This window comes from Lithobates pipiens, unplaced genomic scaffold (genome assembly GCF_037356315.1).
Source record: "Lithobates pipiens isolate NorthernLeopardFrog02 unplaced genomic scaffold, aLitPip1_a1.2 Scaffold_17, whole genome shotgun sequence".
In the NCBI taxonomy this organism is placed as follows: Eukaryota; Metazoa; Chordata; class Amphibia; order Anura; family Ranidae; genus Lithobates; species Lithobates pipiens.
In genome coordinates, this window is record NW_027507755.1 from 9,044,420 (window position 1) to 9,067,885 (window position 23,466).

The 23,466-nt window shown below is 45.8% G+C and overlaps 1 long non-coding RNA gene across 1 annotated transcript in view; it reads left to right on the forward strand.

The window, feature by feature from the left end:
* Positions 1–17,363: 17,363 nt before the first annotated feature.
* The window catches only part of LOC143986584 (uncharacterized), a 65,642-nt gene continuing 59,539 nt past the window's right edge, over positions 17,364–23,466 (forward strand). The window contains exon 1 of the long non-coding RNA XR_013276547.1: positions 17,364–17,542. This is a non-coding gene — a long non-coding RNA (uncharacterized LOC143986584). The remainder of the gene's footprint in view (positions 17,543–23,466) is intronic.

A 23,466-nucleotide genomic window follows, 5' to 3' on the forward strand; every position in this document is an offset into this window, starting at 1 on the left:
ACTTCTCAATCCAAATGCAGTAAGCCGGCTGCATGAGGCATTTTCTGTATGTCCTCCCTTGTACCCCTACTCAACGAGCCCCCCAAACAAAATGTGTCTGTAGAAAGCGGATATAGGCATGACATCCGCTAATATTGTCCCTCCTGTCCTGACCATCCTGGTCTTTGCATTGGTGGATGTTTTGAACGCTACCACACACTAGCGGAGTATTAGCACTTTCACAGGGTCTCCAAAGCACACTCAGCACACTTTCACAGGGTCTCCAAAGATGCCATCGCATTTTGGGAGACCCAAACCTGGAACAGAACGTTTACAATTACTCAATTGACCTTCAACCTGGTGCCATACCCCCTCATGGCCGGGTTTACCCTTTGTCGGTCTTGGAGGATAAGGCCATGGAGGAGTATGTTGCAGACTAATTTTCTTGAGGTTTCATCCGCAAATCCTCATCTCCTGCTGCTGCTGGTTTCTTCTTTGTGAAGAACAAGAGTGGGGAACTGAGACCCTGTGTTGATTATAGGGGTCTCAGTTGTTTCACGATTAAGAATGCCTATCCGATTCCGTTGATTTGACCTCCTTAAGGGAGCAATGGTTTTCATGAAGCTTGATTTGATAGGGGCATACAATCTCATCAGGATTAAGGAGGACGACGAGTGGAAAACTGCGTTTAATACCAGAACAGGCCATTATGAGTACCTCGTAATGCCTTTTGGCTTTTTAACGCCCCGGCAGGTTTCCAGGAATTTATCAACGATGTCCTCCGAGATTTGTTGCAGTTTTGCGTGGTGGTTTATCTCAATGATATCCTCATATTTTCCAAGTCCCCGGAGAGCCACCACACAGATGTCTGCTGTGTGCTTTAAAAACGAAGAAAGCACAATCTCTATTGTAAACTGGAGAAGTGTGAATTCCAAGTGTGAATTCCATCGTGAACAGGTTAAATTCCTGGGTTATGTCATTTCCACTGCTGGTTTTTTGATGGACCCAGAGAAAATTTCGCCAGTTCTACAGTGTCCCGACCCGTGGGTTTATGTCCTCTGCAGTGTTTTCTGGGCTTTGCCAACTATTATCGGAAGTTTATTCGTAACTTTTCGTCTCTGGTCAAGCCTCTGACTGATATGACCAGAAAGGATGGTAACCTACAGAGTTGGTCTCCGGGGGCCATTAAGGCCTTTAAGAGTCTCAAGGCTGCCTTTGTTTCTGCTCCTGTGTTGACACATCCTGATCCTATGTTACCTTTTATCCTTGAGGTTGATGCTTCTGTTGGCACCCTTCTGTCTCAACATCCTACCTCTGAGAGTGCTATGCATCCTTGTGGCTACTTTTTCAAGAAATTGTCACATGCAGTGTGCAATTACGAGATTGGTGACAGAGACCTGTTGGCGATCATTTTATCCCTGAAAGAATGGAGATATCTCCTTGAAAGTACCACTGAGCCGGTTCTCATTCTTACTGACCATAAGAATCTCACATTCTTATCTGAGGCTAAACGCTTCTCGCCGGGAAGGGAGCGATCGGCTCTTTTCTTAAATTTCAATTACATTGTCTCATTCTTACCCGGTACTAAAAATGTAAAGGCTGACGCCCTGTCACAAAAATTTTCCTCCACTTCCAAGTTGGAGTCGGTTACGGATCCTGTGATTACTCCTGATTGTATTCTGGCTACACGTCATACCAGTCTCCCTTCTCCTTTGGGTTAAAAAAATCTTGCTGCACAGGTCCATGCTCCTCCTGAGAAACCTTGTCACTGCTGCTTTGTCCCAGAGAGTCTCCATACTGCCGTGCTCCAGACTTACCATTCTCCCAAGACTGCTGGTCACCCTGGGAAGAATCAATTATTTTGGGCCATTCCCCAACAATTCTGGTGGCCTAGTCTACGTGCTGATGTAAGACTCCACGACACCTTCCAGTGGGCCTCCTACAACCCATACCCAATGGAGAGAGGCCATGGACCCACCTGTCTATGGATTTCATTGTGGAGTTACCCAACTCCCAGGGCAACACAGTTATCCTTATGGGGGTTGACCGGTTCTGGAAAATGTCTCAATGTATTCCACTTAAGAAGTTGCCCACTTCCAAGGAACTGGCTTCCATTTTGCTCAGGAGATCTTTTGTTACATGGGCTACCCAAGGTGGTTGTCTCAGATAGGGGTAGTCAGTTTGTGTCCCAATTCTGTCGAGCTTTTTGTGCACAGTTGGGAATTCAGCTTGCTTTCTCCTCTGCGTATCACTCGTAGTCTAATGGGGACGCAGAACGAGGCAATCAGTTCCTGGAGCAATTTCTACCTTGCTATATTTCTGACCATTATAACTGGTCAGACCTATTACCGTGGGCAGAGTTTGCTCACAACAATGTCTTGAATTCTGCTTCCCGATTGTCCACGTTTATTGCGAATTATGGTTTCCGACCTTCCATGTTGCCTGACTCGTTTGTTCCGCAGAGAATTCCTGCGTTAGAGGAGCATCTCCGTGGTCTTCGTTCCACTTGGGCACAAGTCTAGGAGGCTTTGCGACATGTTAATGATAGGTACAGGCTCCATGCTGACTGCAGACGCCTGCCTGTGCCTTCCTACCAGGTTGGGGATAGGGTATGGCTGTCATCTCGCAACCTCTGACTTCGTGTTCCCTCACTGAAGTTCACACCTTGGTTTATTGGGTATTTCCATATTCTTTGCAGGATTAACCCAGTGGCTTACGCATTAGGCTTTCCTTCTAATATGTCTATTTCGGATGTATTTCATGTCTCCATATTAAAACCTTTGGTCTGCAACTGCTTTACCACCTCGGTGCCATGTCCTCACCCTGTACAGGTTGAGAACCATGAGGAATATGAACTACAGTCCATTGTTGACTCCTATAGGTTCCGTGGGTGCATATACAGTACCTGGTGCATTGGAAAGGGCACGGTCCGGAGCAACGCTCTTGGGTCTCATCCCCGGATGTACATGCCCATGTCCCCTGTGATTACCATAGACATATACCCCTTAAGCCTGGTGGTCCACCAAGGGGGAGAGATCGTTGAGGAGGGGGTACTGTCAGGGCTGGGCTCAGCCCTTCCTTCTCTGAGCTGGCCGCTCAACTGTCAGCTATTTCCCAGCTCCTATCTCTCCACGGTTACTCAGCTGTTGATAGCCTGCTCGTCAGTCCTGCCTACTTAAGCCGTCCAGTCCAGATGATCTCTGCCTCGCCTTTGTCGACATCACAGAAACTCCTGCGATCCTGTTCAAGACTTGCTTTGCTGACATTCCTTCTGGCTCCAGATCCTGCTGGCTGTTCCACTACATTGATCCCTGATTTCTGGCTTGTCTGACTATCAGTTCTGGTTACTGAACTTTGACTATGTTTTGACTATGTTTGTTCTTTTTACTTTTATTATTAAACAAGTGTGATTTAACTGTACTTCTGTCTTGACCTGATTTCATAGTTTCTGACAATTATTTAGTCTTTAGGAAAGTCCTAGAATCCACAAACTATGGGATATATCTGAAAATTGATTACCGTATTTATAGTTGTATAACACACACTTAAATCAGGGGGAAATCGGGGGTGCGTGTTATACGTCGATCCCCCTCCTAACCTTCTGTGCCTCTCTCGGCGGCATTCGGGTATTTTCGGCCGTTCTCTGCTATTTTTGGCCGCATTCGGCCGTTCTCGGCAGCTTTCGGAAAGCCGTTCTCGGCGGCTTTCCGAAAGCTGCCGAGAACGGCCGAGTGCGGCCAACAATAGGCGAGAAGAGCCGAGAATGGCCGAGTGCGGCCGACAATACCCGAAAGCCGCCGAGAACGAGCGCCACCGAGATACACAGGACATCCGCTCTGTATCTCGGCGGCGTCATTTTTAAAATGACACTGACAAGCCTGCAAACGACTGACAAGGTTTGCAATGCAAGGCTGCAATGGAAGGCTGCAAATGTCTGACAAGGCTGCAATAAATGTAAGTTTTTTTCCTTAAACTTCCCTCCTAAAAGTTTTTTTTCCTTTTAAATTCCCTACTAAACTTGGGGTGAGCGTTATACACCGATAAATACGGTAATCCTGATGTACTGATGGCTTATCTCATTTCTTGAGGCTCAAAAATGCCAGGACAGATGAAATGCTCCCAAATGACCCTTTTTTTTAAAGTAGACTGTCCAAGGTATTTAGCAAGGGGCAGTTTTTTTGAAGTTCTAAATTTTTGTCTCACATTTTTTGGAAGATGATGAGATGATAAAAAAATTCCACCTTTTTAAAAATATTTTATTACATACTGTCACCAGTGCAGTACAGTGTCCTCATATCATGTGTGTGGTGACCAGGGACACCGATTGGTGACGGTATGTAAAATATAAAAATGTATGTTCCTTTTTTTTTTAACACACTGTGACCAGAACAATAAAATGTTACCATAGTAACATTGTACAACTCTGGGCAAGTGGTCATGATTTTTATTTATTTTTTCTAACATTATTATTGCTTGTAGCAGTAAATTTCACTGCTATAGGCAACTTTCCTGATGCCAAACATGGCAGCATACTTATCATACATATTGTATAGCTCTGCCCCTATATCCCCCCACAGGACCTGTTTAGCTCTATAAAATTCTGAGAGCAACCTCCCCCAGTCTCCGTATAAGTTTGCAGCATTAAACCCTCCCTCTCAAAAGCTCATTATGTATCTTTTGTATGCTGGCATGTTTGGCATCAGGAAAATGGAAAATTGTATAAAATACTATACCGTAATATTGTAATTTTCCTTTCCTAACGCCAAGACATGTCAGCATACGAACCCTCCCTTTGATCTTTGTGCTTTATATGGAGACTGGGGGAGGTAGCTCTCAGTCAGATTTTTATAGAGCTAATCAGGTCCTGTGGGTGGATATAGGGGCGGAGCTATATCATATGTATGCTGCCAGTTATTGTTGTCAGGAAAGGAAAATTACGTTATGTATTTGATACAATTTTCCATTATTTTTACTGAAGGAAGCTGATTCCTTCAGTGAGTATTGCTGTAAGTGGCCACATCTAATCCCATAGTACAGAAGGGCTGTGATTGGCCCTGTCTGCACCAAATGACTACAGCTAGAAACACAATTGTACACAACAAATGGCATGGAAGGAAGCCATCCATGCGTCTTCTGTATGGGGTGGTATAAGTGAACCCTGGTTTCAGCGTTTCTAATTTGCGGGGAGCAGGTTGCTGTTTCCATAATTGCCTCTGATCCAGCAATGCTAGAAGCTGGCCGAATGCTGATCACTGTTTTTTTTATTTTACTTCCACTGCACATAAAAACCCCACCGGCTGTCAAGATACCTGAACCAAGGCTGCAACTGATTGGCCAACAATTTTCTGGTAGCCTCCTTTCAACATCAGTCAGTTCAGTGTCTTTGGTAATGAATAGGTGCACCTGTTACACTTGGAATGTTCGTTATTAACCACTTAAGGACCAGGCCTCTTTTTCAGACTTGGTGTTTACATGTTTAAAACAGTTTTTTTTGCTAGAAAATTACTTAGAACCCCCAAACATTTTATATTGTTTTTTTTCTAACACCCTAGAGAATAAAATGGTGGTCATTGAAATACTTTTTTTCACACCGTATTTGCGCAGCGGTCTTACAAGCGCACTTTTTTTGGAAAAAATTCACTTTTTTGAATAAAAAAATAAGACAAAAGTAAAATTAGCCAATTTTTTTTTTATATTGTGAAAGAAAATGGTACGCCGAGTAAATTGATACCAATATGTCACGCTTCAAAATTGCGCCCGCTCGTGGAATGGCGTCAAACTTTTAGCCTCAAAAATCTCCATAAGCGACATTTAAAAAATTCTACAGGTTGCATTTTTTGCGTTACAGAGGAGGTCTAGGGCTAGAATTATTGCTTTGGCTCTACCGATCGCGGCGATACCTCACATGTGTGGTTTGACCACCGTTTTCATATGCGGGCGCTACTCAGGTATGCGCTCGCTTCTGTGCGCAAGCTCGTCGTGACGGGGTGTTTTTAAAAAAAAAAAAAAATTTTTCTTATTTATTTTAATTGATTTTATTTATTTTTACACTGTTTTTAACCACTTTCAGACCGGACCAATTTGCTGGTCAAAGACCAGACCACTTTTTGCGATTCGGCACTGCGTCTCTTTAACTGACAATTGCGCGGTCGTGCGACGTGGCTCCCAAACAAAATTGACGTCCTTTTTTTTCCCACTAATAGAGCTTTCTTTTGGTGGTATTTGATCACCTCTGCGGTTTTTATTTTTTGCGCTATAAACAAAAATAGAGCGACAATTTTGAAAAAAAACGCATTATTTTTTACTTTTTGTGTTATAATAAATATCCCCCAAAAATATATAAAAAAAAACATTTTTTTCCCTCAGTTTAGGCTGATACGTATTCTTCTACATATTTTTGGTAAAAAAAAAAAATCGCAATAAGCGATTATTGATTGGTTTGCGCAAAAGTTATAGCGTTTACAAAATAGGGGATAGTTTTATGGCATTTTTATTAATCATTTTTTATTTTATTTTTTTACTAGTAATGACGGCGATCAGCGATTTTTATTGTGACTGCGACATTAAGGCGGACACATCGGACATTTTTGACACATTTTTGGGACCATTGTCATTTATACAGTAATCACTGCTATATAAATGCAGTGATTCCTGTGTAAATGACACTGGCAGTGAAGGGGTTAACCAGTGGGTGGCAGTGTAGGGGTTAAGTGTTCCTAGGGGTGTGTTACTAACTGTGGGGGGGGCTGGGCTTTCATTTAGTGAACACTGATCTCTGCTCCAATCACATGGAGCAGAGATCAGCGTCACTAGTTGCTAGGCAGAATGGAGAAATGTTGTTTACAACGGCACTTCTCCATTCGGCCGCTCCGTGAGACGATCGCGGGCGGCGCGCTTCCGATGGCAGGGCGGCAAATTTAAAGGGACGTATATGTATGCCCATGTAAACATCCCTTGTAATAGAAAAAAGCATGACAGGTCCTCTTAAATATGAGATCTGGGGTCAAAAAGTCCTCAGATCTCATATTTGGGCTAAAATGCAAAAAAAAAATGCAAAAAAAAAAAAGAAAAGAAAATCTGACATTTAAAAAATATATACCTTTAAGAGGTATGGGCGGAAGTGACGTTTTGACGTCGCTTCTGCCCTCCTATGGTATAGAGACGAGTGGGGGCCATCTTAGCCTCACTTGTCTCTATGCCCAGCAGATGAAAGGACCCGATCGCCTCCGCCGCTAGCGACGGCTCCGGTAAGCGGCGGACGGTGCGCGAGGGCGGCGGGAGGGGGGGTGGCACCTCTCCCGCCGCCGATAGCGGAGACCACCGTTATCGTACAGCCGACCGCCACCTGAAGAGATGGATATCTCGGTTGTGGCAGCAGCTGCTGCCGTTACCGAGATATCCCTCTTCAAAAATAGGACGTACATCGTCGTGCGGCGGTCGGCAAGTGGTTAAATAAGAATTTTGATGGATCTTGGAGTGCAGACATTTCTTCAGTGTTGACCGTATGTGGAGGCGAGCCGAGGCGGGCACCTGAGATATCATTAGGCTTCCTGTCTCACCTGGAGCAGCGAGTTCTTTTGTTTGGAAGTTCAATGTCTTTACCAGGCATTTGTAATAGAATGACACACCTAATCAATCCAATTTGTATCCAATCAGGCAAGAGCGGGGGGCTGACAGGACCACCCACTCAGTGGACAATTCTATTCATGTATGTATTTCTTACTCCTAAAACCTTCTATTTCTCCCATGGCTACGTTCGTTCTCTATGGTCCTACTGTATGTAGGAATGTAGCCACCCTCTTTGTTCACTCCCAAGATGGACTCATGTCAAACACCTCTGAAAGACAATCCACAGAGGAGGATCACTTTTCCATGGGTCTGCAGTGTAGCTGCACATGTGAATGAGCCCTTATAGCTCAGATGGAGGAATCACAACCTGTTGGCTCTTGTATTCTACCAGTCAGTTGCTGCCACTGTCAGAATACCCCAACAGTTACTGCATCTGATTGGATAGTTGCTGGTTGATGATTTACCACCAAGTGCCTTCAAAAAAGTCAACTGAGCAATCTATTTTTGCCGACCTGGGTGGCGCTTAGGGCTACCTGTTGCTCAGATTTCACCTGGTTTGGTGTGGATGGGTCGACATTGGAGAAGTGTATGGCAGCCTTTAGAAGATCTTGGGCTTCTGCTGTCATTATTATTATTATTATTATTATTATTATTATTATAATACAGTATTTATATAGTTCCAACAGTTTACGTAGCGCTTTACAACTTGAGAGTAGACAGTAGGGATGAGCCGAACACCCCCCGGTTCGGTTCGCACCAGAACTTTCGATTGGACCCCAAATTCGTACGAACGTTAGAACCTCATTGAAGTCTATGGGACTCGAACGTTCGAAATTAAAAAAGTGCTAATTTTAACGGCTAATATGCAAGATACTGCCTAAAAAGGGTTTGGGGACCTGGCTCCTGCCCCAGGGGACATGGGTCAATGCAAAAAAAAGTTTTAAAAACGGCTGTTTTGACGGGAGCACTGATTTTAATGACGATTAAAGTGAAAAAAAAAAGTTAAATATTCCTTTAAATATGGTGCCTGGGGGGTGTCTGTAGTATGCCTGTGAAGTGCCACGTGTTTCCCGTGTTTAGAACAGTCCCTGCACAAAATGACATTTAACGGAAATAACGTCATTTAAAACTGCTTGCGGTTTTAATGTTATATCTGGTTCCTGCAATATGGTTGAATTACCAGCCCCTTTGGGTCTTGTACGCATATTAAGGGGAACCCCGTACCCATATTAAAAAAAGGAAATACATGTGGCCCCCAGGCCCTATATGCTCAGAACAGCAGTATACAGGCAATGCAAACAAGACAGGACTATGTAGATTTGTTGTGTTAAGTTGAATCTGTTTGTAATTTTCAACTGGTACATTTTTAAAGTGTAGCTCCATTCCAAAAAACTATTTTTAAGCTTTTTGGAAAACATAGGGAAGGGTTATCACCCCTGTATAATTTGTTTTGTCGTCCATCTTTTTTCTTCTCACTTGCTGTTGTCTCCTTCCGTTTGCAAGTAGGAGATGTTTGTAAATTGGATGTTTGAAAGTAGGGGCCTGCCCTATATGCTCTGCAGAAATGGCGGAACAAGGTGTTGGTTTTGCCACAACATTATAAGCCCTCAAAGTGACTCTTGGTGGGCGCTGGAGCGCCCTGCTGTGAACGATTATATCAAGAATTGTAATTACATGCCATTGTTGAACAGTGGTAGAAAAATTGACCTTTGGTGGTTGTGGTGCTGGTGCCCAAACACTATAAGTCCTCACAGTTACTCTGGGTGGGCACAGGAACGGGCCCTCCTGTGAAATATTATATCAAGAATTGTAATTACATGTCCCTGTTAAACAGGGGCAGATAAATTGGGCCTTAGGCACTGGTGCTGGTGCCACGACACTGCAACCTCTCCCATATACTCTAGTTTTATAGAAAGGGGGCGGTCTGGATACTGCCTCCTAAGGTGATACAACTCCATCCTGAATTATATATAGAAAAAAAGGGAAAAATGGCCCATGGGACTTTAAATGAGTAGATCACTGAGGTCAAAATGATTGAGTAGAGTAAATTTAATTAGAATTTATTACAGTTCCAAAGACATAATCATAAAGGAGCGTAAAATCATCATCAGTCATAATACATCTTGATACAATTTGAAAAGTACATTAATATACATAAACATCTTTTGTACTCGACTCGCGTTTCACGAGCTCTGCTCGCTTCCTCAGGAGTAGATGTATGCATGGTTATCTAAAAAATAGTAGAAATCAGTAAGTATAAGATTCAGTGATTGCTAGAGGTTGGAGAAGAAGCATGTGACCTCAAAAGAGGTACCCCATGCTTACATTATGGTTGGTTAGTCCAAAAAAGCTGATCCCAAATGGAGACCATGGAGACTGATCTGTCCGGGAGCTGAAGAGGCGTAACCCACACACCCCAATCAGACAGATCAGTCTCCATGGTCTCCATTTGGGATCAGCTTTTTTGGACTAACCAACCATAATGTAAGTATGGGGTACCTCTTTTGAGGTCACATGCTTCTTATCCAACCTCTAGCAATCACTGAATCTTATACTTACTGATTTCTACTATTTTTTACATAACCATGCATACATCTACTCCTGAGGAAGCGAGCAGAGCTTGCGAAACGCGTTGAGTGCAAAAGATGTTTATGTATATTAATGTACTTTTCAAATTGTATCAATATGTATTATGACTGATGATGATTTTACGCTCCTTTATGATTATGTCTTTGGAACTGTAATAAATTCTAATTAAATTTACTCTACTCAATCATTTTGACCTCAGTGATCTACTCATTTAAAGTCCCATGGGCCATTTTTCCCTTTTTTCTATATATATTCTAGTTTTAGTGCAGGAATTAGCCCTGCTGCAAAGCATTGCATCAAAAATTGTAATTAAACGCCCCTGTTAAACAGGGGCAGAAAAATTGGGCTGATGGCATCACCCAGAACCAAAAATGTTCTTCCAACATATCAGCGGAGGAGGAAGAGGATAGACAATCAACATAACAGGACAGTCACTCAGCATCAGCATAGGCAGTCTTGAAGTGATGTGATATTTCAAAAACAATTATTCGGTTACATCAGCTTCAGGTGCTTGGTAGCTGTGGGTGATCCAAGACTGATTCATCTTGATGAAGGTCAGTCGATCAACTGATTCGGTGGACAGGCGCACCCTATGATCGGTAACAAAGCCACCAGCAGCACTGAAGGTGCGTTCCGAAAGAACGCTGAATGCAGGACAGGCCAGTAGCTCAATTGCATACTGTGCAAGCTCTGGCCAGTGATCCATCCTCAAGACCCAGTAAGCCAGAGGATTTTCGGTGGGAAAGGTGTCCAAGTCTGACCTTGCCCCTAGGTATTTCTGCACCATGTAAATCAGACGCTGGCGATGGTTGCTGGAACCGATCATACCTTGGGGCTGCGGACTAAAAAATTGGCTGAAAGCATCGGTCAGACGCCACCTTCTCCACCGCTCCTTCTGACCGATGCCTCAGCAACACGTTGTCCAGGACCAGGAGTTTGTAACCTCCCAGTCTCTGGGAACGCGTTGCACAGAGCTTTCTGCAAGGCCTCCCGGAGATGTCTCATCCTCTGCTCCCTCTGCGATGGCAAGATAAGGTCGGCAACCTTACCCTTGTACCGTGGATCAAGGAGAGTGGCCAGCCAGTAATGGTCCCTCTCCTTGATCCGAAGAATACGAGGATCCTTCCGCAGGCTTTGCAGGATCAGGGAGGCCATGCAGCGTAGGTTAGCTGAGGCATTCGGTCCGGAGTCCTCTGGGTCACTAAGGGCAACATGATCCGCAGCTACCTCCTCCCAGCCACGTACAAGTCCACGGGTTTCTTGGGACTGTAAATCATCCCTACAAGACTGCTGCTGCTGCTGATGCTGAGTGCCAGCCTCCACCTCCATGCTGACACAATCATCCTCCTCCTCTTCCTGTGTGATGGGTGGCACAGCAAGAACACTGTCTGGATAAAGGGGGCCTTGAGAGGCAAGGAAGTCCTCCTCTTCCTGCGTCTGTTCTGCCTCAAGTGCCCTGTCCATTATTCCACGCAGCGTATGCTCCAAGAGGTGGACAAGAGGTACATTGTCACTGATGCATGCACTGTCACTGCTCACCATCCTTGTGGCCTCCTCAAACGGTGACAGGACAGTGCATGCATCCCTGATCATGCCCCACTGGCGTGGTGGGAAAAAAACCGAGCTCCCCTGACCCTGTCCTGGTGCCGTAGTCGCACAGGTACTCATTGATGGCCCTCTGCTGCGTGTGCAGCCGCTGCAGCATGGCCAACATTGAGTTCCACCTGGTGGGCATGTCACATATAAGGCGGTTCTTGGGCAGGTTCAACTCCTTTTGGAGCTCAGCCAGCTGAGCACAGGCATTAAATGATCGGCGGAAATGCACACAGACTTTCCTGGCCTGCTTCAGGACATCCTGTAAGCCCGGGTACCTGCCCAAGAACCGCTGAACCACCAGGTTAAGGACGTGAGCCACACAGGGCACATGGGTCAGTTGTCCCTGTCGGAGGGCGGAGAGGAGGTTGGTGCGATTGTCGCAAACCATCATTCCTGGCTTAAGCTTAAGCTTAAGCCGCCCCAGTGTGGCTCCTGTCCCCCAAACAAACCAGCGCAAGCACAGCATGCCATTGTTTGCCTGCGTATTTGCGTAGCCCCTGGAACGCCTACGGAGCACCGCTGGTTCTGAGGACAGAGCACTGGAAGAGGCCATGGAGGAAGAAGAAGAGGAGGGGGTGGAGGAGAGAGGTGTGTCACAACCAATAGCAGCATTTGGGAGGCGTGGTGGTGCAACAGCCTCCAACACTACTGCACCTTGTCCTGCATCCTTCCCAGCTGCCAGAAGAGTGACCCAATGGGCCGTGAAAGACAGGTAACGTCCCTGTCCATGCCTGCTGGACCATGAGTCAGTGGTAATATGCACCTTACCGCTGACCGCCCTGTCCAGCGAGGCAAGGACATTGCCTTCCACATGCCGGTAGAGAGCCGGAATCGCCTTCCATGAGAAAAAGTGGCATTTGGGGACCTGCCACTGAGGAACCGCACATTGTACAAACTCATGGAAGGGGGCCGAGTCTACCAACTGAAAAGGCAGCAGTTGAAGTGCTAGCAATTTAGCCAAGCTAGCATTCAACCGCTGGGCATGTGGATGGCTGGGAGTGAACTTCTTTCACCGGTCCAGCAGCTGGGGCAGGGACATTTGCCTGCTATAATCGGACTTGGGTGTACTGCTAGCAGAGTGCCCGGAAGCACTTGGCTGTGACACACCTAATTGTACACCTTCATTCCTCTCAGAGCAGGTTTCAGAGAGGACTGAAGGTCTAGTGGGGTTGGAGATCCCAGCTGATGAGGAGCAAGGAGAGGTCCGCTTTGTTCTTTGGTGTGGGTCTTTGAGGTACGCTTGCCAACGAGCTGCATGGCAGGTCAACATATGTCTGGTCAAGCATGTGGTGCCCAAGCGGCTGATGTTTTGGCCACGCGAGATACGCTTGAGACATATGTTGCAAATAGCAGCGGTGCGATCTGATGCACTTGTCTCAAAAAAGGCCCACACCAAAGAACTTTTAGAATAACGCGCAGAGGCAGCGCCCTGCACAGGCGGAGTTCTGCGGTATGATTCAGTAGGTGTGCTGCCCCTAAGCTGGCCCCCGAAGGGCATCCTGCCTCGTTGTACATGTGCCTCCTCCTCCTCTCTCCTACCAGGCACCCACGTGGAGTCAGTGCCCTCATCATCCCCTCCCTCTTCATCGCTGGAGCAAACCTGGCAGTATGCTGCAGCTTGTGGAACATGACTGCCAGATTGCTGTCCTTCTTGAGCATCCCCTCTCTCTGCATTCACGCTACTGCCTTCCTCTAGCTGAGTATCATCATCAGAGCCTACAAAACACTGGACATCCTCCTGAAGCATGTACCCAACACTGTGCTCAAAGAGTTCAGGAGACTCCTCAGGAGGACGTGGTGGGTCTAGGGAAGGAGTCACTGATGATGACATTGAGAGGAGGGAAGACGATGCGCTGGCAGCTGCTTTGCTAGTACCCTGAGCCTGGGTGAGAGAGGATGAGGAGGATGAAGAGGGCTTGGTCATCCACTCTACCAAGTCGTTGGCATGTTGCGGCTCAACATGTCCAGCTGCCGAAAAGAAGGACAAGCATGTCCCATGGCCACGTGCTGATGATGACGATGCACCGCGTCCATGACCAGCACTGTTGTCTCTAGACACAGAGCCTGCTTTCCCTCTTTTATCGGCTTGCGCCTGTCTGCCTCTCCTTGCTGGCCTTCTAGACATGGTAATGGCTTGAAGGGAGTTGGGAAAACCAGCAATTGGGTAGTGTATATTGTGCTGGAGGCACACACAACATCCACTAACTCCTGCAGATGGCAGATGGCTCAATTAGAGAAGAGCTATGTAGGTGGATATAACAGTGTATACTGGGTTCAGAGCACGCACAATCTCCTACCACTGACTGCAAGCTCTATTTAAAACGAGCAAGATAGCTAGCTATATAGATGGATATAGCGGTGTATACTGGGTTCTGAGCACACAGACAGCACGCACAATCTCCTACCACTGACTGCAAGCTCTATTAAAAAAGAGAAATATAGCTAGCTATATAGGTGAATATAGCGGTGTATACTGCGGTCAGGGGACGCAGACAATAACCACTACAGAAGAGCAAGAATGAAAAATCAGCCGATAACGAACGGTGTATACTGTGTTGAAGGTACACAGAACACCCACTAACACAGTGGCCGATCATGGCTCTCCTCGCTGCCGGCGCTGTGATTGGCCAAGCATGCGGGGTCACAGTGCATGCTTGGCCAATCATGAGCCAGCAATTGCATTGTGGGCCGTGAGCGCCACACAAATTTGGCGCGAACGGCCCAGAACATTCGGAATTCGCAAACGGGCGAACAGCCGATGTTCGAGTCGAACGTATGTTCGACTAGAAAACGAAGCTCATCCCTAGTAGACAGTACAAGTATAATACACTTTAATACAGTAGGAATCACAGGGCTACTTAGAGCTTACAATCTAAGAGGGAAGGTCAAGAGATACAAGAGGTAATAACTGTGGGTGATGTGCTGATTGAGAAGATGCATGTATAGTTGTTAGGTGGGGGCCAGATGGGCTTCTCTGAAGAGATGAGTTTTCAGTGATTGTCTGAAAGTGGATAAAGTAGGAGAAAATCGGAGGGATTGGGGTAGAGGATTCCAGAGGATGGGAGAGGCTCTGGAGAGGTCCTATAGGCGAGAATGGGTTGAGGTGGCAAGGGAGTTTAAGAGTAGGAGATCTTGGAAGGAGTGAAGAGAACGATTAGGTTGGTTATCTTCTTCTGCATCATTTTGATCCTTTGGCTTTAGTAGGTAGATCAGACTTCACTTGCTGCATGCTAGCTCAGTGATTTCTGCAGTATTCAGACTTGGCTGTAATACTGACCCATGTCTTCATTTCTATTTGATATATAGAGCCTGAAGCAGTGTGTAGATCAGCTTCTTACTTCACTGGCCACATGCTTGTTCAGTGACTTAGACTAGCAGTCCTGTGCATGAGGTCTAATTCCCCTTTAACATGGCAAGCCCACTTGGATCCGCCTGTCCATTTTTCAGGTGGATCCGAGCGGGCCATCCATTGACTCCTATGGGGAGATGGATGTCAGGTGAGATGTGTCCCTGACACCCGTCTGCCATCCGATCCGCTAAAATCAGACGTGTGATGAAAACCGATAAGCTGTCCGATCTCTCCATAGGAATCAGCGGCGCTCTGACAGGCCCCTCCCCGCTCAGTGACCAAAGATGGACCTGTCATCCGCCGGCTCAGCGGAGATCAACAGAGCCATCCCCTGCTGAGCTGGTGGACTCCGCTGAGCGGATCCGCCTCGTGTGAATGGGGCCTAATACCTGCCTACTTCTCTCTGGCAGGATTCCTCCATGCAGTGCCTCTTGTCCCCCTAAGCCTCTTCTCTCTGGCCTTCCAGCTGGCGGTGGCACGCTGACATCAAATACAATTCAGTATCGGTAGTCCTGCACTTGTGCAAAGAGCCATGACACACTGTAAGTAGCTGCTGACTTTTATTTTATTTTCACCCAGGCTGGAACTCCGCTTTACCCAATTTACTCAAAATCCTAAGAACCACACTTACCAAAACTGACCGTAATGCAGGAAGGGACCTTCCAAAATGTGCCAAGTATACAAAGGTGTCGCAATTGTTGTTGCGGTGTCAGACTGACACACCGCAACTCCGATCTAGGTAAAGAGTCTCTGATGGAGACTACCACGTAATCAGCAGCTGTGTCCAATCATGGCTGATCACCATGTAAAGAGGAAGAGCTGTTGATCGGGTTTTCCTCACTTGCGTCTGTCAGACACGAGTAGAGGAGAGCCGATCGGCTTAGGGTTGCCAACTTTTCTTTAAGCCAAACCCCAACACTTTTGTGGCACAGAGCAATTTTTTTTTGTAGTAAACACTATAGGATTATAAAAGACCTGGGACACATTTGGGTGCCCCAAGGAGAGTAGTAATGTAAGGAACAGAGTGCGCCAGTGGGTGTGGCCAAATTGCTCTGGCTGACATCATCACCCCACCGTTCAGTGATGCCAAACCTGCCCACAGCGGCAACAGATTTGTGTATGACTATCTCGGTTAGTTACTTGGGGAGCCACAGCCTGGTCTGAATAATGTGTCCAGGTTTCAGGTGGGCTGAAATCCGGACACATGATTCAAAACCCGAACTGTCCGGGTGAATCCTGGACAGGTGGCAACCCTAGATCGGCTGCTCCTCTGACAGGGGTCTGTGCTGATTGATTATTAGCGCAGCCCCCCCAAGGATGCTCACACTGGACCACCAGGGACGCCACCAGGACCACCAGGGATGTCACCACCAGGTATGCCACCCTAGACCACCAGGGATGCCAATCAGTGTCCACAATGGATGCCAATCAGTGCCTACAATGGGCATCACTGATTGGCAGGCATTACTGTTTGGCACTGATTGGCATCCATCAGTACCATACATTACAGTACATCGGTGTCACCTTTCAGTGCTCATCTGCGCCACCTATGTGTACCCATCAGTGCCGCATATTAGTGCCTATCGTCAGTGCCCATCGATGCCACCTCATCAGTGCCCATCAGTGCCACCTTATCAGTGCCTGTCAGTACAGCCCCATCAGTGAAGGAGAAAACATAATTATTTACAAAGTTTTGTAACTGAAACAAAAAAAAACTTTTTTTTTTTTTAATTCTGTCTTTTTTTTATTTGTTTAGCAGAAAATAAAAATCTCAGAGGTGATCAAATACGACCAAAAGAAAGCTTTATTTGTGGGAACAAAATTATAAAAATTTAGTTTGAGTACAGAGTAGCATGACAGCGCAATTGTCATTCAAAGTGCAACAGCGCTGAAAGCTGAAATGGACAGGCCGTCACTGCTTTGAGCTTGGGGTGCACACCCTAATGCAAATGTCTGCGCACACCTATGGGGCTGGCCCCTATACAATGCACAAAATAAACACATGAGAATTGCGCTTTGAAAAACGCGTATGAGGGACGCTTGTTCCCGCTCTGCAATATGTGAATGAGGCCTCAGTGATTAAATCAGCTGCTGAAGGGGGGGTAATCATGTGAGAGTTGAATGTGAGTTTTTATTACAACGTTTCCTATGAGATGAATGAGATGTATACGTAATGGTGGGACTGTCCATGCTATACAATGCTTCGTGCTGAGTGTCCAGTGAGCACACAACAGGTTAAGCTGCAGGGATGAGTAAAAGTAGGCGGTGCCTCCCCTAACGCAGCCACGTCAGCCATGGCTTGTGTGTCATGAATAAAGTTTAAACACTTTGAACGGCGCGCTGCGCTTGCTGGGAGTTGTAGTCGGCGGCGGATCCGCTCACGGGCTGCAGGCTGGCACCGAGCTGAGCACAGGAGGAGGAGGGTAGCCATCCAGCCGGGGACAGACGGAGCTGTGGGAGGTAATGCCGATACACGGTAGTCATGTGTGCACACAGACGGCGGGGATCGTGGCATGTGATCGGTATAGAGGGGAGGAGGAGGGGGCTCGTACAGGAACGGTGTGTTGGGTCCGGTGTAGTTGGGGGAAAGTTATTAGGAGTCACACTCGGTACCCCCTCCCCTCCCCCCCACTATATCCTACATAGGAGAAGTTTAGGGAGAACTTTTCTGCGCTCTGATTGGCTGGTAGGATTTAGTAGCCTCCAGGGCTCTTCCTTAACTTTTTTTTTTTTTTTTTTTATCATTCTGTATAATGCAGAATCTTCCTATTCGATAGTCTACATTGATGTGATGTTATAAATGACTCGCTCACGCCCCTGTGCGCTTATTGGCACAGGTTGGGCACAAAAAAAAAATCTTGTGCGTTGGAATAGCGTAGGTGCGCATCAACGCTTTGGGCTGTTTTGGAGGATTGCGCGGGAAATTATGCACAAAAAAAAAAAAAAAAAATGCGCTCCCCTTACAGACACACAGTCCTGGGGGGGGGGGTGCATTGGTGTGCGGTCAGGAATAATGTAGGCGCGTGTCAACGTTATGTACTTCAGGTGGTTTTGGAGGAAATTGCGCACAAAAAAAAGTGCGCTCATCTTACAGATGCATGGTGCTGGGGGGGATTCTGGTGCGTTTCAAGAACAGCATAGGCGTGCGTCAATGCAAGCGCTACCAATACAATTGTGCAATTAGTAAATTAGTTAGGGGAGCGCATTGGCTATATATATATATATATATATATATATATATATATATATATATATATATATATATATAAAAATTGCGAGTTGTCAAGCATAGAGCAGCCCGTTGAGGTTAATAGATGTAAGCCCAAGTGGTGTGTGTGTTTTTTTTTTTTTTATTCAGGATTTATATAGTGCCAAGAGTTTGCACAGCGCTTTACAACATGAAGGCAGACAGTACAGTTACAATTCAATAGAGGAGGAATCGGAGGGCCCTGATTTGGCTCTTGATGTGGCCGGTAAATGGGGGGGGGGGGGAGATCCCTTTCTGCCAAACTCTCAGGAGAGAGCTGTGCATGATGTCATACGCCTAGGCTTTTTACCAGACAAGAAATGGGAAGTGGGCTGTATAAGGTATTTACTGGCAGGAAAAAAGTTTTACTATCCATACTTAAAACAACAACAAGGGCAGAAGATGTAAAATTGAAAGAAATGACCGAAGGCTAATTTAGCCACTTCAGTATCCGGTACGTTCACCCCCCTTCCTACCCAAAACCGTTTTCCATGATTTCTATGACAATTGCACGGTCATGCAACACTTCACCTAAATGACATTTTTATTATATTTTTGCACACAAATGCAGCGATCTTTTGGTGGTATTTAAACGGGAAGTATGGGATTTATTTTATTTTCAGATTCGTACTTGCCTAGGTGGATGCTGCATCTGTCCCCTGTCGGCTCTAAGACTGAGAACAGAGTGATCAAACAATGCTGATCGCTCAGTTCTCAGAGCTCCCTGAGCAGAAAGCTGGTGACTGTCAGTCTCCACTGTCTGCTCTGCCCCCACCCCCTCCGGGGCTGTGGAGGGGGTGGTAATGGCCGGCTCAGTTTAGGCATGTGGATGGATCCCGATTCCATTGTCGCCATCTTGCCCGAGCCTAAGCTGTGACATCAGCCAACAGCAAATTTAAGCCCGATGTCTGCTGAAAATGGGTCACTAGAGTGTAGAACGGTCTGTACTCCTGTAACCCATAGAAGTACAGCCACACAAGCTTATTTCTCCTTTAATCACTACTAGGGGTTTTTATATTTTGCTAAATAATAAATTAAAAAAAGACTAAAAATGTTGGGGGGAAAAAAATGCAGTTTTCGTTGAATTCTCTTTCTTCATAAATTTGGGCCATTGAGTATTGTTGCGTTTCTTTGGTGAAATTAACCCAAATCTGTGTCTATTATTTAGTCTGTAGGCTAGATCTATCTGAGAATGTATTATTCCTGATGTACGGGGCAGCCTGTCTCATTTCTTGAGGCTCAAAAATGCAAGAACAAGAGTTACACCCCCCCCCCCCCCCATGACCCCTTTTTTTAAAGTAGATAGTCCAAGGTGTCTAGTAAGAGGCATGGTGAGTTGTGCGTGCGTGCGTGTTGTTGTAATCCTTTGTAAAATTATGAGCGGAAACAAATCATTTTGCCTTTAAAAAAATAAAAATAAAAAATTACATACTGTCGCCAGTGCAGTACAGCATTGTCCTATAATTATCAGGGACACTGACTGGTGACAGTATGTAAAAAAAATAAATAATTTTCCTTTTTTTTTTTTTTACCACTTCACTACAGGACACTTGTACACCTTCCTGCCCAGGACAATTTGAGCTTTCAGCAGTGTCGCACTTTAAATGAAAATTGCGCGGTTATGCTACCCTGTACCCAAACTACATTTTTTATAATTTTGTTCCCACAAATAGAGCTTTATTTTGGTGGAATTTGATCACTTCTGTGGTTTTTTATTTTTTGCTAAACAAGAAAAAAAAAGACTTATTTTTTTTTTTTTACTTTTTTGGTTCTGTTTCTGTTATAAAATTTTTAGAGGTGTGTGGTGTTTTTTTTTTTTTTTTTTTTTTTTTTTTTCTTTCACTGATGGACACTGATAAGGCAGCACTGATAGTATTGATAGGCAGCACAGGTGGGCACTGAAAGGATGAAAAGATAGGTACTTATGGGTGGCACTGATGGGCAGCACTGGGCATTGATACATGGCACTGATGGGCATCCCTACTGGCAGTGGTAGGCATTGTCAGTGGGCATGGATTGGCAGCTGCCTGTGCACAGATGTGCATTTCCCTGGGGGGACAGTCCTGGTGGTCCAGTATGGCGGCATCCTTGTTTTTCCTGGGCGGCGTTATGTTGGTCCTGGGTGGGATCCGAGGGGGGGGGGGGGCTGTGCTGATAAACAATCAGCACAGACCCCCTCCTGTCAGGTGAGCCGTCGATCAGCTTTTCCTCACTCTCACGTCAGACAGATGAGAGCTGGCTCTTCCTATTTACATTGTGATTGGACATGGCTGATCGCATGGTAAAGAGTCTCCGTCCGAGACTCTTTACCTAGATCGGTGTTACGGGGTGTCGGACTGACGCACCGCCAAAAAACGGTCGCCTTGATGCGCACCCCCAGGGTCGTTGCAGCGGCTTAATATTCTGAGGACGTCATATGGCGCCCAGTCAGGATATTGAAACCACTTTGCTGCTGTTATTCTGCTATATGGCGGGTGGCAAGTGGTTAAACACACAGTGACCAGAACAATAATGGTGTTACCATAGTAACATTGTACTACTCTGGGGAAGTGGTCATGAATTTTATTCTCACATTATTGATGCTTATACCAGTGAATGTCACCGCTGTAAGCAACCATTAAAACTGAATGAAACTCATTCTTTGGCCAACAATTTTCCAGTAGCCTCATTTCGACATCAGTCAGTTCAATGTCTTTACCAGAACTTTGTAATAGAATGACACACCTAATCAATCCAATTTGTATCCAATCGGGCAAGAGCGGGGGGGCTGACAGGACCACCCACTCTGGAATATGTACAGGAATAGAATTGTTCACCAACTCCTAAAACCTTCTATTTCTCCCACCCTCCTCCAAATCTCCACATCCCTTTTATTTTGCTGCTACCTGACCTCCCATTAGAGGGTGGATCACGTTTCCATGGGTCTGCAGTGTAGCTGCACATGTGAATGAGCCCTTATAGCTCCGATGGAGGAATCTCTCCCTGTTGGCTCTTGTATTCTACCAGTCAGTTTCTGCCATTGTCAGAATACCCCAACAGTCACGGGTTGATGAATTAACACCCAATGCCTTGTCAATTAACCACTTGTTGACCGGCTCTCGCTGATATACGTCGTCAGAATGGCACGTCCAGGCATATTAACTTACATGTATGTTGCCCTTTAAGAAGTGGCACCGTGGGCACATGCCCGCTGCAAAATCCGTACGTGTGATTGCGTGTCCCGTGGATGTCTGCGGGGATACCCGCGATCGTCTCATGGAGAGGGAGAGCAGAGAAATGCTGATGTAAACAAACATTTCCCCATTCTTCCTAGTGACAGGACACTGATCTGTAATCGGGAGCAGTGATCAGTGTCGTGTCACACACAGCCCACAGTTAACACATCCCTAGGACATGCTTAACCCCTGCAGTGCTCCCTCCTGGTTAACCCCTTTATTACCAGTCACATTTACACAGTAATTGGTGTGTTTTTAATCGCACCGATCGCTGTGTAAATGTGAGTGGTCCCAAAATGGTGCCAAAAGTGTCCGAGGTGTCTGTCATAATGTCGCAGTCATAATAAAAATCGCTGATTGCTGCTATTACTATTAAAAAAAAAAATATTTATTATAGCAGAAAGTAAAAAAACATTTTTTTTTCTCAAAGTTGTCGCTCCTATTATGTTGTTTATAGTGCAAAAAATAAAAAGCACAGAGGTGTTTAAATGCCACCAAAAGAAAGCTCTATTTGTGGGGAAAAAAAGAATGTCAATTTTGTTTGGGAGTCACGTCGCACGACCGCACAGTTGTCAGTTAAAGCAACGCAGTGCCGACTCGCAAAAGGTGCTCTCGTCTTTGGCCAGCCAAATGGTCCGGGGGCTGAAGTGGTTAATTTTTTACTAAGCTGGGTGGTGCTGAGGGGGTGCCCGTTTCTCGGATTTTGCCTGGTTTGGTGTGAAGTGGCTGTGTATGGCAGCCATTAAAAGAAGGTCTTGGGCTTCTGCTGTCACCTTTTTTTTTTTTTTTTTTTTTTTCCTTTTGCATAATTTTGATAGGTAGATCAGACTTCACTTGCTGCATGCTAGCTCAGTGATTTCTGCAATGTGCAATCTTGGCTGTCATACTGACCCATGTCTTCATTTCTGTCTGATATACAGAGCCAGAAGCAGTGTGTAGATCAGCTTCTTACTTCACTGACCATGAGGCCTAATACCTACCTACTCCTCTCTGGCAGGATTCCTCAATGCAGTGCCACCCGTCCCCTCCTAAGCCTCTTTTCTCAGTCCTGTGCGTCCCTCAGAGATAGATAGAGATATATATATATATATATATATATATATCTCTATCTATGTATATATGTATGTTATTATCAAACAGTTTTTTGTGATCTGATCAGCGTGCACCACTATGGTTGGCTCAGGATGTGGTGTAACCCTTTTCCAGATAATTTTCATTGGTCTATCGGCTTCGGGCGGCTGGTGGCTGTTATCTGTGCGGTCTGGTGACAGAATAATGCAGAGCCCCTCGCTACATGGAACTAAATAAATAGATAAAAAGTACCCATAGGGGAGGATGGCTGTCCTTCTTCTTTTTTAAAGGTTGCTTGATGTATGTAACTTCTTTAGGCCCCTTCCACACGGGGCTGTTCATTTTTCCCTCCAATCAACAGAGCGATCCCCGCTGAGCCAGCAGATGACAAGTCGGAGAGTCCGCTCTTCCCTATGGGGGCGGGGATTGGATGATTACGGACCACCTGTCCGTTTTTCATCCAATCCGCCAGACGGATGAAAAATTAGGGTTTGCATCCATCTGGATTTTGCGGGGCGGATCGGATGTCAGCGGACATGTCACCGCTGACATCCGACACTCTATACAGGTGCATGGAGCGCCCGTTCAGATCCACCTGAAAAAAACTGACGGGCGGTTATGAGCGGTCCGCACATGTGAAATGGGTCTTAGTCTCAAAACATGCATCTCTTTAGGCTTTGTTTTAGACATGCAGCCAAGGGGAGGTACATATAGGTGATTGGCCCTCTTTTTACCATCTTAATGTGATACAAAAAAAATTTCTTTCAGTTAACAAACATGTTCTACTTACCTACTCTGTGTAATGGTCTTGCACAGAGCAGCCCTGAGTCTCCTCTTCTAGGGTCCCCTGT